The sequence below is a fragment of the Loxodonta africana genome, chromosome 17 (genome assembly GCF_030014295.1).
Source record: "Loxodonta africana isolate mLoxAfr1 chromosome 17, mLoxAfr1.hap2, whole genome shotgun sequence".
In the NCBI taxonomy this organism is placed as follows: domain Eukaryota; kingdom Metazoa; phylum Chordata; class Mammalia; order Proboscidea; family Elephantidae; genus Loxodonta; species Loxodonta africana.
In genome coordinates this window covers 41,853,885-41,877,013 of record NC_087358.1, presented here as the reverse complement: position 1 = coordinate 41,877,013, position 23,129 = coordinate 41,853,885, and the positions used below count along the sequence as shown (strand labels likewise).

At 35.9% G+C, this 23,129-nt stretch overlaps 1 protein-coding gene across 2 annotated transcripts in view; it reads right to left on the bottom strand.

Moving 5' to 3' along the window:
* PCDH9 (protocadherin 9) overlaps positions 1-23,129 on the bottom strand; it is a 1,059,620-nt gene that overhangs the window by 706,856 nt on the left and 329,635 nt on the right. The window lies entirely within an intron of this gene.

Here is a 23,129-nt window from a genome sequence, read left to right as displayed (position 1 = left end):
GGAGGGACCAGTCCCTGGAAAAGGATATCATGCTTAGTAAGGTAGAGTGAGTGAAAAAGAGGAAGGCCTTCAACAAGATGGATTGACACAGTGGCTGCAACAATGGGCTCAAACATAGCAGTGATTGTGAGGATGGCACAGGACCTGGCAGTGTTTCATTCTGTTGTACATAGAGTCATACGAATCATAAACAACTTGACAGCACCTAACAACAAGCAAGTCAGCCACTGAGGTCTCAATTTTCTCACCTTTAAAATGTAAAATTTGAAAGAGAAGTACTCTGAAATTTCTACAAGTTAAAATAGATTTCAAAGGCCTCTATCTTAACAACATGGTGTAGCGATGATGATGGTGGAGATGGTAAAAATATTATGAATTTATCACAGATTCCCTAGGTAGTGACAATGGTAAATGCCCTTGGTTGTTAACCTAAATGTTGGTAATTTGAGTCTACCCAGAGGCACCTAGGAAGAAAGACCTCGTGATCTACTTCTGAAAAATCAGCCACTGTAAACCCTGTGAATCACAGTTCTACTCTGACACACATGGGGTTTCCACGAGTTAGTGTTTGAAATATCAGTGGCAAGTGGAAAAAAAGAAAATTAGTATAAGGCGTCAGACATTGTCAGGTTTCTTGTATATAGAATTTTTTTTCTTTTCTTTTTTTTTAATTGTGGTTTAGGTGAAAGATAATAGACCAAATTAGTTTCCTATTAAACAATTAATACACATAGTTTTGTGACATTGGTTGCCAATCCTGTGACATGTCAACACTCTCGCCTTCTCGACCTTGGGTTCCCCGTTTCCACTCGTCCAGCTTTCCTGTCCCTTTCTGCTTTCCTGTCTTTGCCCCTGTGCTGGTGTGCCCATTTAATCTCTTACACACGGTTGAACTACATGTGTTATTGTTTGTTTTATAGGCCTGTCTAATCTTTGGCTTTTGGGTTAATCTTTGGCTGAAGGGTGGTACGTAGAATTTCATGTTCTCACACCAAATAGTGCACAAGGTGGATGTTATTATTTCTGCTTTTCTAATAGGAAAATGGAAGCTCAGAATGCTGAAGCTACCTTCCAAAGTCACACAACCAGGAAAACAATGGCTTTGTGATTCCACAGTTCATGATCTTCCCATCATGGACAGGGAATAATTTCTTTACTTAATAAAAAATTATAAATGCATAATTCTTTTATTTATAATATCTTTACCTTCAAGCACATTGTTTTTAGCTAATAAGGATTTTTATCTTTTCTGCTCTTTGATATTACATACAAAAATTTAGAAATCTGTGCTATTAAAATCATAATTTTTAGCTGTCTTCTAGTCAGCACTCAACTCATGGCAACTCCATGTGACCCCAGGCACAGCAGGATCTGATCATTATGACCCATAGGGTTTTCATTGGCTGATTTTTTATGTAGATTGGCAGGCCTATCTTCCTAGTCTTTCTTAGTCTATGACGCTCCACTGATAGCTACTAAGCATCATAGCAACACACGATACTGACAGACAGGTGGTGGTCGCACTTAAGGCACGTTGGCTGAGAATTCAATCAGGGTCTCCTGCGTGGAAAACAAGAATTCTGTGACTAAACCACCACCCATACGAAATCAAAACCTTTGCCGTCAAGTCATTTCTGACCCATAGCAACCCTACAGGATAGAATAGAACTACCCCATGGAGTTTCCAATGAGCAGCTGGTGGATTCAAACTACTGACCTTTGGGTTAGCAGCTGAGCTCTTAACCACTGTGCTACCAGAACTCCTAAACCACCAGTTACCAACATATTTTATTCAGCCTCTACCAAGTAAGTTTTAATATTCTTTTAAAACTGTATTTACCAGATTTCTTATTTCATAGAGACTTTTACTTCTGTCTAGTAGCCTTATCAGAGCCCTGGTGGTCCAGTGGTTAAGGTTTGACTGCTATCCCAAAGTTCAGCAGTTTGAACCCACCAGCTGATCCTTGGAAACCATATGGAGCAAATCTACTCTGTCCTATAGGGTCACTATGAGTAGGAACCCACTCAATGGTAATGGGTGACGGGGTTAGTAGACTTATAACTTTTGACTTGTTAAATCTCTTCTTTACTATTAAACTGAATAAATCACATTAATTTGACCCATCAATTTTACTTCTTATGTGAAAATTTAATTTTTTAGAAATACATTTTTGATAGCACAAACACATTGACATGGTAACATACAGCATTGTGCTTTTTGAAACATCAGATAATGGAGTTTACATTTATTTTTGATCTTTTCTAGACTTTAAAGTTAGGAAACTATTGGGAGATATTGAGGGACATAATGAGGGAGGGAATTTTGACACCAAGCAGCATGCAAAAACTAATAGCAAAATAAATAGAAAACTCAAAGTGGTATTCTGCTCCACCTAGTTCCTAAGCGGCTCAGTAGTTAATAGCTTGGCTACTAGCCAAAAGGGCTGCAGTTCGAATCCACCAGCTGCTCCTTGGAAAACCTGTGGGGCAGTTCTACTGTGTGCTATAAGGCCGCCATTAGTCAGAATTGACTTGACAACAATGGGTTAAGCTCCTAAGTGATGAATGATGTAGCTCGAGTGGTTAAGTGTGACTTATATTCTCATACTACTAGCAGACAATTATGTGGTTAAATTGGAAAGTTTAATCTCTGTGTTCTGATTATCTACTTAAATGAGAAACAAGCATTCACCTTGTGATACGTAGACACTTTTTTTTTTTTTCCAGTTATGTTCCTATGGTTTACTCTAACCCTGTTCCAACTTGGAGATTTCTGCATCAAACCTATGGTTAATGTTCCTTTATTTTACCTAGAAGAAGTGCTATTTAGAATTCTGCTCTCATCCCAAGGCTATATTCATTCAAAACTGTAACACCATTTGTGACCTTAAACATCATTTTTTACTAGTTTTCATGAAATGACCAAAATTTATTTCCTCCATTGTTCCTGTTATAAAATATCTTTCCAGAAGAGTAATTTTGATCTAGTACTTTCCTATGCCCTGTTAGTGACAGCCACAGCTAAAATTTCAATGAAAGAATATTTACAGGGGAAAAATGAGACCCAGTGAGGACACTGTCTGATTTTTTGCTTTGCAGCTCTTTGCCCTCCTTGTAGCCTTTGATCTGTCAATGTGGGCTATTTGGTGTAAAAGCCATTGAGAAGGCCTGAGCACAGAAATCCTGTAAGGTCATTTCTGTAAAATTATTTCATCTGACTACATAAATATCTTAGGAATTGTAAGGGATTGTCCCGTTCTCATTCACCTATTCGTGACCATTCACCCATTCATTAATTCTTCTGGATGGCAGGGAGGAAGGCATGCCTATGGTGGAACAGAGTGTAGAGACATAGAAACATGTGACTTGCACATATCAATGATAGGTTATATTTCACAAAATCAAGCTAGGGTATATATTTGTAACTGTCATCTGCTTTGGTACGTTATGTGCTACCCAATCACCACCCCCACCCCTGGGCCAAAAAAAAAAAAGAAAAGGCACACTGCAAAACCAAACAAGTTTCCTTTTTATGGCAATGACCTCCACACAAGAAGCACACATACAAGTGTTGAGAGGAAATGTGATTAAACTGTCTACTAGAAACCTTTTAAGGTTCTCATAAAAATTGGATGTGCGGGAAATACTTGTACAATGCATTAAGTGCCAGCATACGCCGGATGTGCTCAGGGTTTTAAAATTTTCAGAAGGGAAACCTCTCTTTTCTGTCCACATCAACTACAGTTAGGTTTTCCAGCTTCCTTTTCTGGACGGCAGCTCACTAGACTCTCATCCTCGCCCTATTTACTTTAAAACAAGAAATCGGCTCTGAGTTCTGTAAAATTCATACATTATTTATAAATAAAATATTAGGTACTTAAATTTTCTTTCTGAGTTTCATTGTGTTAATAAATGTTACTTTGTCTTTTTTCTTCTTTGTTTATTTAATACCCAAAGCTGGGCTAAAAATATTCTCAGTATATGTGGGGTATATGTAACCAAAAAATATTAAAATAGGAAATAATAAAAATCTAGCCTCTAAGCAATCACTCTACCTGGGAGGGTTTGTAAATACATTGCTGAGGAGTTTTGAGAGAAAAAAAAAATTTTCTGTGGTCAATCAGAGGGATTATGCTGTATCCTAAGGAAAGTATAAATGAAATATGATGTAGAAGAAACTATTTATGATATAACCTATTTAATTATATTCTGAAGGTAATGATTCCTTAGAAGAGTGGGGATATCTTTACAGGTGAAAGAATAGTAGATTTGCATATACCAATAACTTCCTTTTTGAAAGCTTGCTTGTTCCTTACTTAGGATTACTAATGATCAGGGAAACAAATTAATAATTTAACCTAAAATATGTGATCCTAACTTTTGATGGACATGTATCATTAAGAACTATGAAATATCTCCCTGACTTGCTAAAAAAAATTACATTGGATTAACAATAGGAATTTCTAGTGAACAAAAAATAGAATGGTTTGCATTCAATTGCCAAGCAATCATTATTTGCTAAAAGTGACCCATAAGTGTCATTATTTGAGTTATAGTACTGTTTACTGTATCTGTAGGCCAGGATTTAAAAAATAAATGGACACATATGCCTGTCAGACTTCAGGTATTTTCAGTGTTTCCACAAATGTGCAGGCCATATTTTGCCTTGAAGTACTTTTTTTCCCCCGTTTTAACTTATTGTTCCAAAACACATGCAGGAACATATTAACTTCATAGTAGTTCCCAACTAATATTGTTTCAGTGATATTCTTTTTGAAACATAAAGTGAAAAGAAAGAAAATTCTAAAATGGAAATGAATTTTGGCCAGAATATTTGCACCTTGATTTTCATATCAAGAAGAAAAAAGGAAACTCCCATTTGAATTTTTATTATAAAAGATTCTGCCCTTCCTATTCACTCACTTAGCATACTGTCCTTTCCATATGGTAGGTCTTAGCACAGTGAGTTGGTATTTTTTCAATTATGCGCTTCTTCGAATTGACTATGATCTTAAGAAAAAAAATGTTTAATCAGCATTGTTTCCTTAGGTAATTTGAGGGAATTGCATAGAAAGTTTTTTTGAAGCCAAGGACTTTTCTGTGGAGGAAATGAAAACAAAACAAACTTATGTAGGGACTTTCACCTGTATCGTCATTTAGTTCTATTTTATGAGGCTAATAATATTATTAGAACCAATTTTAGAAGAGGAAAGATAAGCTGGAAGAATTTAAGTAGGTAAGTCTTAGATTTCTATCTAAATATGTCTGGAGTCGTATCTAATTCACTATGTATATTGCCAAGGTACTGTCCTTTCTTTATAAGAGATCTTTAGAGTTTATTCCTGGAGAGTTCGACTAATTTTGAATGTATATTAAAGCTAGGTGTTTTTTTTCCTACTGGGGAAGGGAGTGGAAGGGAACCTCTGGAATTCTGTACCACCAACTGTACCTTCCCCCATCTCCACAAACACTTCGCTATGTAGCAAAGTACTACAGAGTAGCTGAGATCATTTATATTTGTAGTGACTAAGAGTGTATGAGGTATGAGTGCATGTCTGTTTGTGTTTGTATGTAGGCGTATATGTCTGCAACACTCTGAATAAAATTACGATTGCTTAGGATGATATATACTCAAGATCAGTGGGGGTGGGGGAAGTCATGCGAACACAAATGTTTCATGTGCTCAGCTTCTGACCAGAAGGTTGGAGCTTCAAGCCCATCTACAGGCACCTCCAAAGAAAACCACTGAAAGCCCTGTGGAGCACAGTTCTATTCTGACACACATGGGGTCGTCATGAGTCAGAGTCAATTGAACAGCAAATGTTTTGGTTTTTTTTTTTTTTTTTTTTTTGCTTTTATCGTAACAGGAATTGTTAGAATTATAGAATCTCTTTTTCTGGAGACCTTCAAGAATTATGATCTATCCTTCTTCAAAGCACCAGAGTGTCACAGAATGAAGGAACCTGGAATAAAATTCTTGGCCCTGCCACTTGTTGAGTGTTTAATATTAAAGTAATTTCACTTATCTTTTCTGTGTCTCAGTTTCTTTTCCCGTTTATTATCAGAGTTAGCTAAGAACAGTCCTTCAACTATCTTTCAGCCATAAAGCTATTTTAAAGATGTGAACTTTTGAAGCCCTTCATAGTCCTTGACTCCAAAATGATTCCTAAAATATTTCTGTTATAACTGCAAACTCAGATGAATATTCAAAAGCCAAATCAGTAAAACAAAACATAACAAAAAAAAAAAAAAATAGAAAAAAGAATGACTTCTCCAGAGAAAGAATTTCTTCAATGGCATATTCTAAATACATAACTTATTTTCTCCCACTCCTCAGAAGAGAAGCCCCATCATCTACTTTGGAATTCTTTTTTTTTAAGTACATTTTTGCCTAGGTTCAAATACGCGAATACTCCAAGGTCTTTGATTCTGAAGGGATTTATAAGTCTTTCTTGACTGATATATTACAAATTTTGGAAACAGTAAAATCACATTGGTGTGGTGTAAATGAGGTAAAAAAAAAAAAAAAAAAGTCCACAAGACAATTTCTAGAATATTCAGTAATGTGTCAAACAGTTACCAAATAGCCAGCTGTTTAGAATTTTTTTTTTTTTTTTTTTTAGAAATAATCAATATAGTGTTAAAACACATAAAATTATCAAAATCATTGAATTTTGGGGAACCTTATTTTTTTATTCATTAAATTGTATGAGTGGCATATTTTAATAGTGTAACAAAATACAACAATTCTTGGAAAGACTTTAATACTTATATTCTGCCATCGAGAGAACTGCCATACCACTCAATTTCACAGTAACTAGCACAATGTTTTTGCCTTTCCAAACACTGTCCCTTGTACCCTGAGATATGTGTGACTTCTTGCTTTTTTTTTTATCAGAAACAAGTGGCTCTTTTACAAAGGACTTCTTTTTCTCAATAATCTGTAAGCTAAAGTGCCTTTTATCTCTGCCATCATGATACTTTCAACATGATCAACAAAAAGACTGTTAAAGGATCAGTTTAGAGAAAACAAGTTTCTCAGTTTCTCAGCAGAATAAGGTAAATAACCATTTTGTAAAACTCAACAGGAAAGATTAAGATGACTTGTCGATGGGATATATTATCATATTGGAGGTGATAATTCTTTCAAAATCCAAATAATGCAGCCAAATTTGGTACCCACTGAGAGAAATACTTGCAAGATTTGGTACTAAACTCATAAATTAGATTCATTAGACCTCAGTATCTAAATTCAGAATATGAATGTCCTAGTTGGTTCACAGATCAGATTTATAAAAGCACTTTCCTCTACCCAGGGTAAAAGATATTTTCAGTTGTTGTTTTCCTGTCAAGGCGAAATGTTCAGTTCACTTGTTTAGATCTTCAGCAATTTAAACATCAGGCAAACAAGGCAGAAAAAGTGTCATAAATCAAATCTTAGAATCCTGTGAAGTGTCTTGGATTCTGTAAATATTAGTTAGAAAATTTGTATTAATTTGCCTTATCTCTAATTAAACAGCTCAAAACATGACATTTGTTTTTATAAGAAATATTTAGAATTCAATAATTCTATGAAAACATAAGCTCGGCAGAAAAAAATTAAGACAGAAGAGGCTTTGGACTCAATAGAACTAAGAGAAAAAGACAAATATGCACTCACATGTTTTCATTCCACCAAAAGTAATCAATTTTTAAAATGTCAGAATTTGTGTAAATACAAATCAGGTACCCAAAGCCTACCTTTTCACTGCCTGCCTTGCCACTGGGCAAGCAAATGGCTCCACCTAAGTATTACCTGAGATCTCCACTTGGCACTGACTAAGCAGAGTGACCTGACACTAAGGCATTGAAGTTTTTTCACTAGTGGATTATTATGCAATGATGTTCACCAGTCTATACCACTTAGGAGAAATGTAAAAGCTCAGCAAGGCATAAAGCAAAAAGCAGATGAACCTGAAGGAATATGTGTACACTGAAGAGATTTTAGCATTTTACAATGGTAATATTTCCTTTTGATAATTTGCTCAATTTTAATTTGTTTGCATTTTCATATTTCATTAATTCTTTTTTTATCAAGTGCTTAAGGTGTGCAAGGTCATTTTCAGTTGGTAGTGTGTTGAACTCAATGATTTTGAAGTTTCCTTATTTATACTGCAATAAACAAGGTATACAGTGTAGAAATAGAAACATAGTGACAAACAGTACAAATAAAGTAATGAAATAAGCCCTGTCAAGGTGGATAGTTGCTATTAACTCCAGTGAAATAATAGAAAGCAGAATCTTTACTGTGGATAATTGTTACGCAACAGTTGTTCACCTGGCGATGCACTGTTTTGATTACAATGCAAATATGAATAGAGAAACAGCAAAAAATAACAGTATTTAACTGAAAATAAATGGTGAAAGCAAAAATAACCATTAAGAGGCGGAGCCAAGACGGCGGACTAGGCAGACGCTACCTCGGATCCCTCTTACAACAAAGACATGGAAAAACAAGTGAATCGATCACATACAAAACAATCTACGAACCCTGAACAACAAACACAGATTTAGAGACGGAGAACGAACTAATACAGGGAAGCAGCGATTGTTTTCAGAGCCTGAAGCCAGCATACCAGTCAGGTATGGCACAAGCACAGAGAGCTGCTCCACCCCCCTGAACTAACCCCGGGAGGGGGCCCAGCTGGTTCGGGCGGGCGGCGTGGGACGCAGCCGGTAGGAGAAATCCCCAGGAGGCAGCAACTGGTATTGGAGCAGGGAGAACAGCGTCCCAGCCGGGACACTCGGTCACAGCACAAGCACGGGGAGCTGCTCCACCCACCTGAACTAACCCCGGGAGGGGGACCAACCGGTTAGGGGGCGGCATGGCAACGCGGCTGGAGAGACGAGAAGTCCCCAGGAGGCAGCAACTGATTTTGGAGTTGAGAGTGCACCATCCCAGCAGGGGAGCCTTGACGCTGGGCGTGGGGCTGGAAGCGGAGGATCTGACTGTGACTCCAGCGGGCCAGACCCCCCGGGGGCAATCTCCACACAGCCAGCACACATAGGCGATGCGCACTGCGGGAATCTCAGATATAATAGTCATTCCAAGCAAGACAAGCAATTCTGGCTATATTCTGAGGTGCTACTCTCCTATCTCTCTGTCCCCTCCCCCACCCTCCCCAGGTGGCTTCATTAACATCTGAATAGCCTGAGCCAGAGGGAGAACTCTGATAGGGATCTGATTGCATTTTTTTTTAGCGGATTTTCTGGAAAAACGAGTTTCCCAGTGATGGCTCGGAGACAACAATCCATAGCAAACCACTTAAAGAAGCAGACCATGACAGCTTCTCCAACCCCCCAAACAAAAGAATCAAAATCTTTCCCAAATGAAGATACAATCCTGGAATTATCAGATACAGAATATAAAAAACTAATTTACAGAATGCTTCAAGACATCACAAATGAAATAAGGCAAACTGCAGAAAAAGCCAAGGAACACACTGATAAAACTGTTGAAGAACTCAAAAAGATTATTCAAGAACATAGTGGAAAAATTAATAAGTTGCAAGAATCCATAGAGAGACAGCAAGTAGAAATCCAAAAGATTAACAATAAAATTACAGAATTAGACAACGCAATAGGAAGTCAGAGGAGCAGACTCGAGCAATTAGAATGCAGACTGGGACTTCTGGAGGACCAGGGAATCAACACCAACATAGCTGAAAAAAAATCAGATAAAAGAATTAAAAAAAATGAAGAAACCCTAAGAATCATGTGGGACTCTATTAAGAAGGATAACCTGCGGGTGATTGGAGTCCCAGAACAGGGAGGGGGGACAGAAAACACAGAGAAAATAGTTGAAGAACTCCTGACACAAAACTTCCCTGACATCATGAAAGACGAAAGGATATCTATCCAAGATGCTCATCGAACCCCATTTAAGATTGATCCAAAAAGAAAAACTCCAAGACATATTATCATCAAACTCACCAAAACCAAAGATAAACAGAAAATTTTAAAAGCAGCCAGGGAGAAAAGAAAGGTTTCCTTCAAGGGAGAATCAATAAGAATAAGCTCAGACTACTCAGCAGAAACCATGCAGGCAAGAAGGGAATGGGATGACATATACAGAACACTGAAGGAGAAAAATTGCCAGCCAAGGATCATATATCCAGCAAAACTCTCTCTGAAATATGAAGGCGAAATTAAGATATTTACAGATAAACACAAGTTTAGAGAATTTGCAAAACCCAAACCAAAGCTACAAGAAATACTAAAGGATATTGTTTGGTCAGAGAACCAATAATATCAGATATCAGCACAACACAAGGTCACAAAACGGAACGTCCTGATATCAACTCAAATAGGGAAATCACAAAAACAAACAAATTAAGATTAACTAAAAAAAAATACACATAACAGGGAATCATGGAAGTCAATAGGTAAAAGATCACAATAATCAAAAAGAGGGACTAAATACAGGAGGCATTGAACTGCCATATGGAGAGTGATACAAGGCAATATAGAACAATACAAGTTAGGTTTTTACTTAGAAAAATAGGGGTAAATAATAAGGTAACCACAAAAAGGTATAAAAACTCTATAACTCAAGATAAAAGCCAGGAAAAACGTAACGACTCAACTAACATAAAGTCAAACACTATGAAAATGAGGATCTCACAATTTACTAAGAAAAACGCCTCAGCACAAAAAAGTAGGCGGAAAAATGAAATTGTCAACAACACACACAAAAAGGCATCAAAATGACAGCACTAAAAACTTATTTATCTATAATTACACTGAATGTAAATGGACTAAATGCACCAATAAAGAGTCAGAGAGTCACGGACTGGATAAAGAAACACGATACATCTATATGCTGCCTACAAGAGACACACCTTAGACTTAGAGACACAAACAAACTAAAACTCAAAGGATGGAAAAAAATATATCAAGCAAAAAATAAGCAAAAAAGAAGAGGAGTAGCAATATTAATTTCTGACAAAACAGACTTTAGACTTAAATCCACCACAAAGGATAAAGAAGGACACTATATAATGATAAAAGGGACAATTGATCAGGAAGACATAACCATATTAAATATTTATGCACCCAATGACAGGGCTGCAAGATACATAAATCAAATTTTAACAGAATTGAAACGTGAGATAGATACCTCCACAATTATAGTAGGCGACTTCAACACACCACTTTCGGAGAAGGACAGGACATCCAGTAAGAAGCTCAATAGAGACAAGGAAGACCTACTTACAACAATCAACCAACATGACCTCATTGACTTATACAGAACTCTCCACCCAACTGCTGCAAAATATACTTTTTTTTCTAGGGCACACAGAACATTCTCTAGAATAGACCACATATTAGGTCATAAAACAAATCTTTGGAGAGTCCAAAACATCGAAATATTACAAAGCATCTTCTCAGACCACAAGGCAATAAAACTAGAGATCAATAACAGAAAAACTAGGGAAAAGAAATCAAATACTTGGAAAATGAACAATACCCTCCTGAAAAAAGACTGGGTTATAGAAGACATCAAGGAGGGAATAAGGAAATTCATAGAAAGAAACAAGAAGGAAAATACTTCCTATCAAAACCTATGGGACACAGCAAAAGCAGTGCTCAGAGGCCAATTTGTATCGATAAATGCACACATACAAAAAGAAGAAAGAGCCAAAATCAGAGAACTGTCCCTACAACTTGAACAAATAGAAACTGAGGAACAAAAGAATCCATCAGGCACCAGAAGAAAACAAATAATAAAAATTAGAGCTGAACTAAATGAATTAAAAAAAAATTAGAGAACAGAAAAACAATTGAAAGAATTAACAAAGCCAAAAGCTGGTTCTTTGAAAAAATTAACAAAATTGATAAACCATTGGCTAGACTGACTAAAGAAAAACAGGAAAGGAAACAAATAACCCGAATAAGAAACGAGAAGGAGCACATCACAACAGAACCAAATGAAATTAAAAGAATCATTTCAGATTATTATGAAAAATTGTACTCCAACAAATTTTCAAACCTAGAAGAAATGGATGAATTCCTGGAAAAACACTACCTACCTAAACTAACACATTCAGAAGTAGAACAACTAAATAGACCCATAACAAAAAAAGAGATTGAAACGGTAATCAAAAAACTCCCAACAAAAAAAAGCCCTGGCCCGGATGGCCTCACTGCAGAGTTCTACCAAACTTTCAGAGAAGAGTTAACACCACTACTTCTGAAGGTATTCCAAAGCATAGAAAATGACGGAATACTACCCAACTCATTCTATGAAGCCACCATCTCCCTGATACCAAAACCAGGTAAAGACATTACAAAAAAAGAAAATTATAGACCTATATCCCTCATGAACATAGATGCAAAAATCCTCAACAAAATTCTAGCCAATAGAATCCAACAACACATCAAAAAAATAATTCACCATGATCAAGTGAGATTTATACCAGGTATGCAAGGCTGCTTTAATATCAGAAAAACCATTAATGTAATCCATCACATAAATAAAACAAAAGACAAAAACCACATGATCCTATCAATTGATGCAGAAAAGGCATTTGACAAAGTCCAACACCCATTTATGATAAAAACTCTCACCAAAATAGGAATTGAAGGAAAATTCCTCAACATAATAAAGGGCATCTATGCAAAGCCAACAGCCAATATCACTCTAAATGGAGAGAACCTGAAAGCATTTCCCTTGAGAACGGGAACCAGACAAGGATGCCCTTTATCACCGCTCTTATTCAACATTGTGCTAGAAGTCCTAGCCAGGGCAATTAGGCTAGACAAAGAAATAAAAGGTATCCGGATTGGCAAGGAGGAAGTAAAGTTATCACTATTTGCAGATGACATGATTATATACACAGAAAACCCTAAGGAATCCTCCAGAAAACTCTGAAACTAATAGAAGAGTTTGGCAGAGTCTTAGGTTATAAAATAAACATACAAAAATCACTTGGATTCCTCTACATCAACAAAAAGAACACCGAAGAGGAAATCACCAAATCAATACCATTCACAGTAGCCCCCAAGAAGATAAGATACTTAGGAATAAATCTTACCAAGGATGTAAAAGACCTATACAAAGAAAACTACAAAGCTCTACTACAAGAAATTCAAAAGGACATACTTAAGTGGAAAAACATACCTTGCTCATGGATAGGAAGACTTAACATAGTAAAAATGTCTCTTCTACCAAAAGCCATCTATACATTTAATGCACTTCCGATCCAAATTCCAATGTCATATTTTAAGGGGATAGAGAAACAAATCACCAATTTCATATGGAAGGGAAAGAAGCCCCGGATAAGCAAAGCACTACTGAAAAAGAAGAAGAAAGTGGGAGGCCTCACTCTACCTGATTTCAGAACCTATTATACAGCCACAGTAGTCAAAACAGCCTGGTACTGGTACAACAACAGGCACATAGACCAATGGAACAGAATTGAGAACCCAGACATAGATCCATCCACGTATGAGCAGCTGATATTTGACAAAGGACCAGTGTCAATTAATTGGGGAAAAGATAGCCTTTTTAACAAATGGTGCTGGCATAATTGGATATCCATTTGCAAAAAAATGAAACAGGACCCATACCTTACACCATGCACAAAAACTAACTCCAAGTGGATCAAAGACCTAAACATAAAGACTAAAACGATAAAGATCATGGAAGAAAAAATTGGGACAACCCTAGGAGCCCTAATACAAGGCATAAACAGAATACAAAACATTACCAAAAATGATGAAGAGAACCCCGATAACTGGGAGCTCCTAAAAATCAAACACCTATGCTCATCTAAAGACTTCACCAAAAGAGTAAAAAGACCACCTACAGACTGGGAAAGAATTTTCAGCTATGACATCTCCGACCAGAGCCTGATCTCTAAAATCTACATGATTCTGTCAAAACTCAACCACAAAAAGACAAACAACCCAATCAAAAAGTGGGCAAAGGATATGAACACACATTTCACTAAAGAAGATATTCAGGCAGCCAACAGATACATGAGAAAATGCTCACGATCATTAGCCATTAGAGAAATGCAAATTAAAACTACGATGAGATTCCATCTCACACCAGCAAGGCTGGCATTAATCCAAAAAACACAAAACGATAAATGTTGGAGAGGCTGCGGAGAGATTGGAACTCTTATACACTGCTGGTGGGAATGTAAAATGGTACAACCACTTCGGAAATCTATCTGGCGTTATCTTAAACAGTTAGAAATAGAACTACCATACAACCCAGAAATCCCACTCCTCGGAATATACCCTAGAGATACAAGAGCCTTCACACAAACAGATATATGTACACCCATGTTTATTGCAGCTCTGTTTACAATAGCAAAAAGTTGGAAGCAACCAAGGTGTCCATCAACGGATGAATGGGTAAATAAATTGTGGTATATTCACACAATGGAATACTACGCATCGATAAAGAACAGTGACGAATCTCTGAAACATTTCATAACATGGAGGAACCTGGAAGGCATTATGCTGAGCGAAATTAGTCAGAGGCAAAAGGACAAATATTGTATAAGACCACTATTATAAGATCTTGAGGAATAGTAAACCTGAGAAGAACACATACGTTTGTGGTTACGAGGGGGGGAGGGAGTGAGGGTGGGAGAGGGTTTTTTTATTGATTAATCAGTAGATAAGAACTGCTTTAGGTGAACGGAAAGACAACACTCAATACTTGGAAGGTCAGCTCAGTTGGACTGGACCAAAAGCAAAGAAGTTTCTGGGATAAAATGAATGCTTCAAAGGTCAGCGGAGCAAGGGCGGGGGTTTGGGGAACATGGTTTGCGGGGACTTCTAAGTCAATTGGCAAAATAATTCTATTATGAAATCATTCTGCATCCCACTTTGAAATGTGGCGTCTGGGGTCTTAAATGCTAACAAGCGGCCATCTAAGATGCATCAATTGGTCTCAACCCACCTAGAGCAAAGGAGAATGCAGAACACCAAGGCCACACGACAACTAAGAGCCCAAGAGACAGAAAGGGCCACATGAACCAGAGACCTACATCATCCTGAGACCAGAAGAACTAATTGGTGCCCGACCACAATAGATGACTGCCCTGACAGGGAGCACAGCAGATCAGTGGGATACAGACCCCAAATTCCCATAAAAAGATCAAACTTAATGGTCTGAATGAGACTAGAGGAATCCCGGCGGCCATGGTCCCCAGACCTTCTGTTGGCACAGGACAGGAACCATCCCCGAAGAAACTCATCAGACATGAAAGGGACTGGTCAGAGGGTGGGAGAGAGACGCTGATGAAGAGTGAGCTAATTATATCAGGTGGACACTTGAGATTCTGTTGGCAACTCTTGTCTGGAGTGGGGATGGGAGGATAGAGAGAGAGGGAAGCTGGCAAAATTGTCACGAAAGGAGAGACTGAAAGGGCTGACTAAAGAGGGGGAGAGCAAGTGGGAGTAGGGAGTGAGATGTATGTAAATTTATATGTGACAGACTGATTGGATTTGTAAACGTTCACTTGAAGCTTAATAAAAGTTAATTAAAAAAATAAAATAAAATAAACGTTAAGCTATGATGCTCTAAAAATTAGTTACGACATAATCTTCTGTGATATTTATCATAAAAGCTTTTATTGTGTTAAAATTAATAACAGATAAGGCATTGCTTTGAGTCTTAAATGATACCTGTTTACTCCTAAGCATCCTGGCTGGTACTGCTTGAGGTATTAACAGACTCAATCCATTTCATTTGGAATATTTTTTATACAGCATGTATGCCACAGTTTAACATCAGGTAAAAATCCATGTAATCTTAACCAGTTTCCAATTTGACAACATTTTTCTAAGCTTCAGTGTTTGTTTGCTTGTCCTTCCTTTCCCAGTAAATATTGTGGATACAACCACCAGGTACATCTGAGTCTTTACTGAGAATAATTAATGACTATTGTAGAAGAGTTTTCATTTTTAAAAATTCATATTTAACCAGATTTCCAGAAGAAAAAGTTTACGCAATCCAGACGGGTAAGAAAACTAAAATTCGAAAGAAACCTAAGGGAGTAGAAATGATGAGCTGAAACTAAAGTAAGATTGTGCTTGGGGAAAAAACAAACAAACAAAAAACAAACCCGTTGCTGTCCATTTGGTTCGTACTCATAGCAATCCTATAGGACTGAGTAGAACTGCCTCATAGAGTTTCCAAGGAGCACCTGGTGGATTCGAACTGCCAACCTTTTGGTTAGCAGCCATAGCTCTTTAGCTACTACACCACCAGGGTTTCCATACATGGGCACAGGAGACTTGAATTATACCCTAGCTATTTCACTGCCTACTAAATTAAATGAACGAGAGAGATACATACATTGTTTTATAATATAAAAACAGAAGCAGACATGTCTTTGAATTCAAAGACCCAGGAGTTTGAATTGCAGTTTTTACCAGTCAATAACAGCGAGTTCTCAACCAAGTTAATTAACTTTTCTGGACTTTAATAGCTCCATCTGTAATACGAGGATCCTAATATTTATTCTCCTAAAGGCAAATCTGATGTGTTTTTTGCAATTGTTTGACGTATTTTCTATCACACTACTGTATCAATGATTGAATAACCTATAGATCAAATTGTGGAAGCAATTTTATAAGTTTGTGTGGTGTACAATTTGAAAAGACGGAATAAACCTCCCACCTACGTCATGTAAATTTTTGTTCTGGAGCAATAAGAAAAAGGATTGCAATATTTGTGGTAGTCATTATAGCTCTACGTAATTTTTCTAGTGTTACCATCTGTCTTTATTTGCCAGATACATGTAATAACAAGCACTGTTGCAACTATCATGTTTGAATATTTATAATGTGCCAGACATTGGCCATGCATTTTGTGTATATTATCCTGTTTGGTCATCACAGGAACCCTGTGAGGTTGTTTTATTAACCTGTTGTATAGATAAGGAATTTTAACCTCTCTTTATTTACTGCCAGATCGCTGCAGAGTGGTAGAAGAAGGTTTCACAGCCAGGGATGTCTGACTGTAAATATCATGCTCTTAACTGTTATTTGAAGGTGTTCCATATGGAATAGAAAATCAGGATCAGCCTCCCCTTTTCCACAGTATTTACCACTACCTGAAGTTATATATTTCCTTCTTTACTTTTGTTAGTGGCTTTCGCCCTCACTTGTCTCTAAGTTCCACGGAAGAAATCTTTTGCTAGTTCGCTGCTGTATGCCTAGCACCTGGTATAAACCAAATATATACAGAAATTCAGTATTTATTATATAAATAAGTAAATGAATAATCTTTCAGATGGAGTGGAGCTGTGTATGTTTTATTTCCCAAAGCTCCAAAAATATGGCTTATACTCTATGGTTGATTAAAAAAAAAAAATATCAACATCTATAAGTGTTAGAGCTTGCATACTAAGATGGACTAAAAAGAAAAGCTTGGCAATGTATATCCAAAAATCAGCTAATGAGAACCCTATAGATCACAAAGATCTGACCCACAGCTAGTCATCAGGCCGGCACAGGACTGGGTAGCATTTTGTTCTGTTGTACGTAGGCTTGCCATGCGTTGCGGGCTGACAACTGTTAACAACAATATAAGTGGTAGACGTTTCAGCCCTTTAACCTAGAAGAGTCCTGGCCCTAAATCTCAGAGAATAAGAATGGTTAAACTAGAGTTCTTTAAAAATCACAGAGGCCTGATTAGTGACCATTGGGGAATATAAAGGAGGGAAGGATCTCCAGGACTGCTTTACCAAAACTAATGCTAGTTACAAAGTTGAGATTTAAATGGGATAATTTCCCTTTCATGGAAAGCCAGAATAAACAAAGCATTGATGTTAAAAATGTTAAAGAACTGATATATAGAAAAGCTTTTTTTTTTTTTAATTCTATAATCCATTAACTTTAAACAAGACTTCTAAGAAGCTTGGAGTAATGCTTCCTTTACTTTGGAGGATCTTGACCAAATTCAGGCATACAAAATATGCTTAGCAAACTCTGTAAACAACTGCAGTAGCCACAAATCAAAAAGAATCTTTACATGGGATGGCTGTTTAGTGTTCCCAGTGTTCTCTTCAGTAATTCCTACCTTCATGAAGAAACTACTGATGTTGATGTTATCCTTTAAAACAAAGGAAAAGAAAATTTACTTCCTCTTGACTTCTCGCTTTTCCACCTCTTTCACCTTAACCCCATCAGCATAACTTCACTGGCAGAGTGGGGAAAGGCCAGGAAATTATTTTGTTACATTAACATAATCACTCATACTTTACTTTTGAGTAATATGTAAATAGCTTGGATGTATCTATCTATGTATAAATGTAAATTTCACATAAGCAAATCACTTTAATTTGGATTGCGTGTGCACACATATCACAGGTAAGGCATTGTAAAATGCATTATAAAATTGCATTTTTATATTATTCAACTTAATTTAAGAAATAGCTATCAATTTATTTCTTCATATGGAGTTATAATATTAAGAAATCTATATAAAAGGAGCAGATTTATTCATTCAAATAACATATGATGAGTCTACTATCAGATGATGGATTTTGGTTGTGCTTGGACACAACTTTTTTTTCTTATGTTTTAACTTTGAGTCATTCAAAATGTACTTAGTGCCATCTATACTATATGTTTTTTTTTTGTAAAACAAAACAATCTTTGAGAATTAGAAGAAATAGTCTTCTTAAATATTATCATTTTTAATTAACAAATATTTCCTTTATTAAGGATGAATTCTCTCAAATCATGATTCCAGGATCAAATTAACCAAAAACCAAACCCACTGGAGTCGAGTCAGTACTGACTCATAGCAACTGCATAGGACAGAGTAGAACTACCCCATAGGGTTTTCAGGCGGTGTCTGGCAGGTTCAAACTGCCAACCTCTTGGTCAGCAGCCATAACACTTAACCACTACTCCACCAGGGTTTCTAAGGGTCAAATTAAGTTCAATTAAATAATTGTGAAAGAAAACACAGCTTTCTGAACTGTATATGAGTTCTGGACATGTGTTTACATCACACAAACTAGGAATCACATACAATAACATGAATGAAAATGACTGAGAGAAGACTGTAGAAACTCTATGTTTATGTGGCATTTACTATGTACTCAGAAAATGGCGTTTATTTTTGCTGAAGTCATGAATCAACATCTTTGGTGTGGAAAGAGCTGTGTGTACTGGCTCAAAAAACTTACTTTTTCAATTTGAATTTTACTTTCTTTAAGAATTTTCTAAATTCTTTAAAAATATTTTTATCATATTCTTTGAATATAAAAAAAAGATCATGGTTTTTGATGAATCAGAATACATAGTTGGTAGAAATTGAGGGTAAGCATGCTTGTAAAGAAGACTGAAAAAAAAAAAAAAAGAAGTAGCAAATTATTACAATTAAGCCTAAGTATCAATCTGTGTAAAACTTAAATGCTTTGTGTAAAAATCTTTATTTTCCTTTAAATCCCAGTCTTATTTTCACTTCACAGGTCCTCATATTCTGCAAACCGGGATCAATTTAAAGCCACTCATTCAAAAGTTTCTTAAAGCCTAGTTTTAAAATGTCTCAAGACAGTAAATTATGTCAGCTGAATTTCTAGTCACAATCAACCCTGCACTCAAATCTCTTTTTGTTGTTGTTACTTAAAAACATATTTTGTGTAGGTGATTCTTTCAAGAACCAACAAATACCTTTTGTATTTACAGGGAGAAATCTGAGGTGATGATAAAACAGAATGCAAAAACAGGAATGTTTTCTTACCTTTCTAACTATTCTAACAACTTATTAAGAACTATCGTTGGGGTTTTGTTCAAATAGATTTGCGTAGCATATAGCTCATGGACAACTCTTGAATAAAACAAAGTCAGAAAAAAGAAAAAAGGATATAATCGCTAGAAAGGAAAGTCTGTATGTTAAACTACTGAGGTGCAAAACTACTCCATAGACACAGGGCTCCAAAATAAGTTTACTTTCTACAAAATATGTTGACCATAATTATCAAGATAATATAAATATTGCAATACATTGTACAAGGTAACAATTGATGAAAAAGAGAGCAAGTGGCAAAAAGTAATTTTTCATAGCTGTAAATTTTTCTCACTTTTTTGTGTTAAAATCAGAAGACAATAATGTTTACGTGCCTTTGAGGGAGTGTTTTCACACAATGATTTTCTTTTTTTCTCAGGTTTCAGAAGCTCTTGGAAACAAAATAACCAAATTATGTAAGGGTATCATTTTCATTTATAGGTCATACACTTGAAGAAAAAGTATTTGGAGAAAGCTCTCATACTTTACCTATCAGTGAATACTGCCCCAAAATTCAAAATAAAGTATGTTTTTTAATTTATAAGAGTTTCTGACTGAATTATTAGTGTGTAAAATCATTTTTTTTAAATAATTATATGGATGTATACTATTTTAAGTTTCTTATAATACATGTGAATCAGTAGACTATTACTGGAAGGTTGAAGGTAATAAAACAGGTATGTAGTATAAAACATAAAGCAACCAATTAAAAAAAAAGTGCCACAGCTAATAATCAAAAAATAAATATAAAAATTAACCACGAGAAATACTAAATTGAAGAGAAGGTTAAAATAAAATGAGAAGAAGAAGAAAAAAAAAAGGAACAAAGAACAGATCAGACAAATAGAAAACCAATAGCAAGATGATAGACTTACACCTAACCTTGCCAATAGTTGTATTGAGGGTAAATAGTCTCAGCACCCCAATAAAGATGCAAACATTGCCATAATTGACACTATCTAAATAAGCAACTAATACATTGCCTATACAAAACGAACTTTAAAGACAGAGATTAAAAGTGAGGTTGGAAACCTATAGATCACATTATACCTAAGATGACTGTTGTCTCCTTAAGTTCAGGATGTCCAGTCTCACCATTTTTATTTAGAACCATACTAGAGGTCCTAGCCAGTGCAACAGGCAAGAAGTAAAACAGATTTTATGTTTTTTTTTAAAAAAAGTATGTAAATATTTGTCTACTCTTATGTAAATTGAATATATTTATAATACCCCAAATAATAGAATTTTACAGATGTCAGGAATTTTTGTTATCAATAAATCATTTAGAGTACAAAGAACCAAGTTATTTTATAGATTAAAACACTTTAATTATCAGAATCTACATTAAATCGCTGTATTTTATTATAAAACAAATGAAACCCTATAGAAGTGACTAATTAAATTTATGGTTGGAAATACAACCCAGGTCTCTTATTTCTTATATGGCTTTTGTTGACTAAATAGTAATACTCTAATGAAATGTGATAGAACTATGCAGATAACTCAAAGATAAGCCAGAATATATATTTTTTAAAATTTATCAATGAAGAATGGTGTTTGGAAGGAAGGGTAAATGGTTCCAAAAGATAAAGGAACATTTCATGACTGCGGAAAAGTTAAACAAATGGGAAGATTGTGGCTGCCAGAGTTTGGTTTGAAAGAAAGAAAAATGTGCAATACAAACGGAGTTGTTTACAAAGCAAAGGGCTATGTGTGTAGAAAGTATGTATATGTTTATACGTACACATATATATATTAATATTCACATATGTATGAGTTTGCTGAACTAAAGACTGCTTAGAATAAAGTTTAGAGACTATTGATGTTGTATCGCCTTATTTTCTAGTCTATTCACATAATAATATGAAGTATTTTGGGGGAGGTGAATTTTTGGACCCTTTTATAGGCATCCTGGAGCCTTGGAACACAGTTTGTCTATTCCAAATTATGCTAAATTTGATAGACTGTGTATCTGTAGTGTATGATATATTATTGCTCATTATCTCTGATACATTTTATTCTGAGTCCTTGGCCAAGAACACAATCTTTAGTTATAATATTTCCCTTTGTGAAAATACGCCTTGCCAAGTGGTTTTCCAGATACATTCTGATGAAAGGGATTTTCTGTCTGGAAGAGGAGATCTTGGAAAGAATTATTGGCTTTCAGTATAGAAAATAGCCACAGGAAAAACGGGGGTATATACATAATATATGGATTATTGACATTACATTAGAATACATGATATGTCTGATGACATTACGTCTTATGTTTAATGTGTTGTTCTCATTAGCAATGCATAGTTCAATAAGATGTGCAAAGTAGCAATGATTGTGCAATCAATGTACATGCATCTGGAATGCATTTCTTCAAATGGATAGTGCCTCTAATCTTTACTCGGTAAACCTTTACCTTTCAACATTCCCTAAAAAATAAAATAAAAAATTTTTTAAAGTGGGTTCATATCTGATGAGTATGCAACTGACTCCACCCACTAATGTCATCCAGTTCTGTTTGTGAAGTTTCATCTGCCACTCTCTTACCCCGTAGGATAATGGAGGTGTTGAAGCTTTCTTTTAGAACCACTCTGAGTGATCTTACTGGCCAAGTGTGGGCAGTAATTGGTCTCTTATAAAAGTCAAACATGTAATATGTTAGCCTCTGTGTCCACATTTTAAGTCCACACTGTATTCTCCTCTTAACCAGTTTATACAAACAAATGTACCCATCAATACTATGTGAGGAAAATGTGAGGAGGATGAAGAAGTAGAGCAAGGATGAGGCCTTCACCACCAAGGCCCTGAGACCAGGGACATGATCCGGTTACCTTAGCCGCCTCTACTTCTTGAGCAGGACTGAACACGCCTTCTCAAGGTTCCCTCAAAATCATTCTTCTTATTTCAATAAGAAAATTTAGTCATTTAGAATTACATAATTTAAGAGCTGAAAAGGAAGCTAATGAAAATCTAATAAGGAACTCGAATTCTATAATTTAAACGATAGAATTGGTTTTCTGGTTTAATCCTTAATTGGTTTGAGCCAAGTGTCTGAATACCCTCAGAAAAAAATTAGTCATAAGGCTCTGGATTAACACTGTGAGGAGATTCAATCTTGAAGAACAGACATATTCTAGAAAGTTCACAGAATTTCCTGCCAGATCATGTGTACATTGTTCCCAGTATTATATTAAATTTAGAAGTAGAAGAAAAAAAAAAAAAAAACACAAAATGTATTAAGTACCCCTACTCGATAGTCTGATTTGGGATACATTATCATGGCACATTTATTTTGAACATTGTACTAGTTTAACAGCAATCTCAAGTA